A 6,268-nucleotide genomic window follows, 5' to 3' on the forward strand; every position below is an offset into this window, starting at 1 on the left:
CTCTTGCATTTTTATGTTGTAAATGCTCCTCCATCTTTTCCCGGTAGCTGGCTTTCCCCTCCTTGATTTTTATCTTGAGCTCCTTCTGCACCCTCCTCAGCTCCTCTCTATCTCCAGATCTAAAAACCCTTCTCTTTTCATTGAGCAGGTTTTTCAGCTCAGGGGTCACCCAGGGTTTGTTGTTGGAGAAACACTATTTTTTTGGTGGGTACAGTGTTCTCAACACAGAAGTTTATGTAATGTGTGATGCAGTGAGTTAAACCGTCGATGTCCTCCCCATGTGGGCTGCACAGCACCTCCCAGTCAGTGGTGTCGAAGCAGTCCTGCAGCGCCTCAGTGGCCTCCTTAGACCACTTCTTCACATACCTGGTTGTGGGGGGTTGTTTTTTCACCATAGTTATGTAAATGGGCTGCAGTCTCACCAGGTTGTGGTCTGAGCGGCCCAGAGGGGGGAGGGGTGATGATCTGTATGCATCCTTGGTGTTTGCATAGAGTAAGTCCAAAGTTTTATTGTCCCTGGTATGGCAGTCAACATACTGAGTGAAAGTAGGGAGAGTGGCAGACAGAGAAACGTGATTAAAGTCTCCTGAGATGAGAATAAGAGACTGGGGGTGTGATGTATGTAGCTGAGACACTACACTGTGGATGAGTTCACAGGCTGCAGCAGCGTCTGCCGAGGGGGGGATGTAAACAGTCACCGCGATGACGTGTGAAAACTCCCTCGGCAGATAATATGGCCGGATGCTTACAGCCAGCAGCTCCACATCCTTAGTGCAGTGCTGTTCTTTAACGGTGATGTGCCCAGAGTTACACCACCTCTCATTCACATACATCGCTATTCCCCCGCCTTTCTTCTTACCACTCTCCCTCGCGCTCCGGTCCGCTCTGACGAGGTGGAAGCCGTCCAAAGTTACGAGCGTGTCCGGAGTGAGTTCATTTAGCCATGTCTCTGTGAACTGCATGATGCTACACTCTCGGTACTCCCTCTGAAGCCGGGTGAGCGCCGTCAGCTCCTCCATCTTATTTGGGAGAGAGCTTACATTCCCCATAATTAAAGATGGATGGTTTGTACCGTCTTTTCTTTTCCCGACACTTCACTCCGGCTCTGCATCCCCTTCTCTTCCTCCGTAGTTCTGCGGGGATGTCCGGTCTTTCGGCTGGATGTAACCGAGGCTGGCACAGCGCAACCAGCTGTTCACGGGTGTAAACAATGCAGCTGTGACTGAATGGGTCTCCCGAGGACGTTTTAAAGAGTCCACAGAGAGAGAAAAACATCACCAATACTCCAAAAAGAAGAATATCCATGTTTGCAGTTTGGAGTTGGAGTTACTCACGAAGTTACAGCAACAAAAAGTAAATATTAACTAAATAAACTAAAAAACAATAACGTGGGGGGTCGGAGCTGCCGTAACAGGCGACCACCCAGAGCGGCGCCGGAAACACTCCATACAGTTTCATTATTATGCAGATGATACTCAGCTTTATGTATCAATGAAGCCCGATAGCACCAGTCAGTTATGTAAGCTAGAAACATGCCTTAAGGACGTTAGGACCTGGATGACCAGAAATGTTTTGCTACTTAACTCAGACAAGACTGAAGTTATTGTGCTAGGCCCTAAAAACCTCAGCTAGACTTTTTCTAGTGATTTGACTGTCCTCAATGACATCAGCCTGGCATCTAACACCACTGTTAGGAATCTAGGAGTTCTTTTTGATCAAGATATGTCCTTTAGCTCTCACATCAGGCAAATTTCAAGAACAGCCTATTTTCACCTTCGTAATATATCCAAGATCAGGAATATCCTGTCACAAAATGATGCAGAAAAACTAGTTCATGCATTTGTTACCTCCAGATTGGATTATTGTAACTCTCTTTTGTCAGGGTGCTCTGGTAAGTCTCTAAAGACTCCTCAACTAGTCCAGAACGCTGCAGCTCATGTACTGACTAGAACTAGGAAAAGGGACCACATTACTCCTGTGTTGGCTTCTCTGCACTGGCTCCCTTTACAGTCTAGAATAGAATTCAAGATCCTTCTTCTCACTTACAAAGCTCTAAATGGCCAGGCACCATCTTATCTTAAGGAGCTGCTAGTGCCGTACTGCCCCTCGAGAACATTACGGTCCCAGAATGCAGGCCTACTAGTGGTACCTACAGTCTCTAAGTGTACTATGGGGGGTAAAGCCTTCAGTTATCGGGCTCCTCTCCTCTGGAACCGCCTTCCAGCCGGGGTCCAGGAGGCAGACACAGTCTGTATTTTTAAGAATAGACTTAAAACTTTCCTTTTTAAAAATGTTATGCCCCATAAAATGTCATATTTAAGGACATCTTTTCTGTTGTTGTGTTACAGTGCCACCTTGTGGTGTTTGCTTGTATTTATCTACCTTTCTATCATAGAAACTTAAAGCAAAATAGTAGACCATGAGCCAGTGAGTTGGCTGCAGCACTTTTGATTTCGATTTGATTTTTTGATTTGATTTTTTGATTTTTGCAACATTTCGTGGAGTTTTATTGGGGACTGTTTAGCTGGTTGGATAGTTAGCTTCAGCAGCTAGCGAGGCCTACACAATAAATCTTATAGTTAGGGCTGGTGCTGGTGTAGACCAGCTCTTAGTTATGCTGCTATAGGCTTAGACTACCGGGGGAACTGGCACCTTGAGCTCCTCTCTCTCTCTCTCTCTCTCTCTCTCTCTCTCTCTCTCTCTCTCTCTCTCTCTCTCTCTCTCTCTCTCTCTCTATGCATATACAGTACATCATATTACTGCATGTATCTATCTGTAAATCTCAGTCACTAACCACCTACTTTCCTGGGAGCTCTTGAGCTCTCTTAGGCTCCTCAAGATCGTTGGTTGACGGCCTGCCAGAACAACCCCGCGCTCCCCTCCCCACCGGATTGTTGGTTGACGGCCTGCCAGAACAACCCACCCCCTCCCCACCGGATTGTTGATGGACGGCTTGCCTCCCCCCACCCCCTTGCTCCCTATCCCTCTTCCTGCACCTTATCCCATCTCTCCCCCTATCCCTTTCCAAGCCCGGTGCAGTCTAGGCCTGTGAAGGCTGTTTCGTCATGAGCCGGGGGTCCAGCCGAAGATTTCTGCCTTTTAATAAGGTAGTTTTTTCTTACCACTGTAACTTTTGCTGCTTTGCTCAGTGCTCATGATGGATAGGCCAGATCTTTGCAACATAGCAATAAGTAAGGTCTTTTACCTGTTTTTTTGTAACATAACAATGAGTAAGGTCTTTTTACCTGCTCTTTTGTAATGTTAACAGACAAAGAGTAAGGTATTTTACCTGCTTTTAGTAAAGTATCTTGAGATAACACTTGTTATGAGTTGACGCTATACAAATAAAAATTGATTGATTGATTGATTGTACACCAGGAGGTTATGTTTCATTTTTAACACACACACACTTTTCATTCCACCCCTAACATTACATTTTGATTCAAAATGGAGCCGTTGAGTCAGATAATTTGGTCAATGTCACCAAGATGAAAAGTTGTTCTGTCATCCGTGCATAGCTACTTTATTCTGTATCATCATGAAACTGAGAATCAACCTATCACGTTCAATACGAATAAAAAACATGTGCAAGTTACTCAAATGCGCACTCATTTCATTAGAGACACTACTGTAAGCGACTAAAACAAGCAGGCTATTTATAAAATGGATGCGTGAAATATCAGAAACATAATCAGCTTCATTGGCCAGGTGTGCTTACACACACAAGGAATTTTTACTTTGGCAAACTGTGCTCTCTTTGTACAAAGGTATAACATTAAATATCACAACAAACACAAAATAAGCAAAGACTAATACTAAGACTAAGAATAAATAAGATAATAGTGCAGTGGTGAGTATGTGAAGCGCATGTGCCTAAAAAAACAAAAAAACATATCCATGTCACCACCCGGGTTATTTTTGTCAAACTTCTTCTGCTTGCAATGTTAGTCTCTTGTAAATATTCATTCGAAGCTGCATTTTAATATCTAACCTGACTTTGCTAATGTATTTTTAGCGAGCCCTGCACATGTAAAACTGATGATAGACGAGATTGTGGGTTGTCATTTCATGAAGTGCATTCTGATCAGGCCTCTGCAGGCCTCTGATCTAACTGCCTTATTTGAAGAATGTGGATTGTTGTCAATACAGAACAGGACTTACTCAATATGAATATAAACAAATTGCTTTATCCATATCTCTGCCTTAGAAACACCTTAAGGAGATTTTGGAGAGAAGAGGCTGCGGTTATGAAATGTAGTAAAACACTTCTTTTTAACAACTAGCACTAAAGCTGCTCTGGAGCCTGAAGCTGGGCCACACTCATGTCCTAGGTGATCTGTTGACCTCACTTTCACTGCAACAAGCTGTCAAATTACATTTGTCTTTATAAGAACTGGAGTAAGACTGAGTTCTGGTAAAACAGAGGATCAAACACCACCACTGAACAGTATGTGTTTTTTGGCAGATGCAGTAAACAGTGGCCGAAGAGGGCAACTGACCTGCAGCAGTCCTAACCATTAATGAGCTGCCATTCCTGAAAGGTTGCAAACTTAAAAACACATGAAAAGACACCAAAACTAATGCAACAACTTAAAGGAGTCTCCTCTTTGTCAGTATATTTTCCTTTTTTCTCTCCAGGTTTAATTAAGTTGTATCCCGCACACACACACACACACACACACACACACACACACACACACACACACACACGCACACACAAAGTCAGAGAAAACATAAAACATCACCCTCTGACAAACACATGATGCCGTCTCCCCTCTGGGCCAATCACTAAACAAATATGTCAACTTGATCCACCTGTGATTGCTCCACCACCAAACGAGCCAATCAGTGTGAGGCTGCTACAATAAAGTGTTTTATTTGATCAAAGAGTATAGTACCCGTGGACTCATAGACCTACAATGGTGCAGCAACAAAATACATTAGCTGTTTGCAGAACACTGCATGCCTACATCACATGTAGCTTTTTCTGCCATGATGAAATAAACAGATGTCTGGATGGACGAGCCAACAAACAGACTGATCCCTTTATAAAACATTCACAGATTAAAGTATTTTACAGATTTCAAACTCCCTTTTTCCACCACTGTAAAGCTGCATTTGATTTGTCCTTCTCTGGTGGCTGCCTGTAGACTCACTCTGATTAAGATGTAAAGTTTGTGTCTACAAACAGTAACACATACATGTACAGACAGTACAGGTGTGTGAGTGTGTGTGACAGGCTGCCTGTTTCATTAATAAAGGGAATAAGGGGGATAAGGGGGAGCGGTAGAGACGAGCAGACATTACAGGGCGGCACAGACTGGAAGGGAAAATAATAGCCAATTTAGCCTTGTCATCGTAAAGCTACACCTTGGCATTTTAAGATTTGCCTGGTTATTTTCCCTCACCAGACACTTGTCACATATTGAAGAGAAAGAAGTTTCACTTCCCCTAAAAAAGGCTTGTTAGCATCAGTGGAATGCCACATTGAAACTAAAGGGGCAGAATAAGCGATCCCTTAAAATCCTGAAGAAAAGACAAACAGAAGGAAGATGGGGAAAACAGAAGGAGGAGGAGAAGAGAGAGAGAGAGAGAGAGAGAGAGAGAGAGAGAGAGGAGGGTCACTAGTGTGTCCTCACTCTGTTTTTTTTTTCTTATTCCGTCACTGCTCGATGTCTGCTGTGTGGCAGATGAGAATAATGAGGAGAAAGTGAGGGGAGTATTCGAGGGTTTAGGAGGAAGAGAGAGTAAGGTGGAAAAACATGAAATTAAAGGAAGGAAAAGAGAGTATAAATTGAATCTAGATCTGGATTTCATAGAGTAGAGTGGACAAAGTGCATGTTATGAAAATATGAGTATTTCAAATGTATTTCAATATGAGGCTTGTGGAAATGAACACAGTCAGTTGCATTTTCCTGACATTACTGATAATGTCTGGAAGCTATGTGTCACATCTGCAAGGTTCATCTAAGTGTCATTACTTGTATTGAATATGTGCAAACTGAATCTCTATTGCATGCTTTTTGCATGTTGGAATACATTTGTGTGTGTGTGTGTGTGTGTGTGTGTGTGTGTGTGTGTGTGTGTGTGTGTGTGTGTGTCCTTCTGTACAACGCCACATTTCAATTAAAGGCTGAAAGACGGCCTTTGTTCGGCATGCTGTGGAGGAGAGGACAGAAGTAAGAATGAAGGATATTTCTCTATTCAAACATTCAGCGCTGAAGAAAGAGAACGGTTCAGTTTTGTCCCCGTCTGCTTCGCATGAAGG

At 43.3% G+C, this 6,268-nt stretch overlaps 1 pseudogene; it reads left to right on the top strand.

Annotated features, from left to right (window-relative positions):
• Nucleotides 1-1,383: 1,383 nt before the first annotated feature.
• On the top strand, nt 1,384-2,740 carry LOC136179654 (uncharacterized; annotated as a pseudogene).
• The last annotated feature ends 3,528 nt before the right edge of the window (nt 2,741-6,268 follow it).

The sequence above is a fragment of the Labrus bergylta genome, chromosome 7, assembly GCF_963930695.1.
Source record: "Labrus bergylta chromosome 7, fLabBer1.1, whole genome shotgun sequence".
Taxonomy (NCBI): domain Eukaryota; kingdom Metazoa; phylum Chordata; class Actinopteri; order Labriformes; family Labridae; genus Labrus; species Labrus bergylta.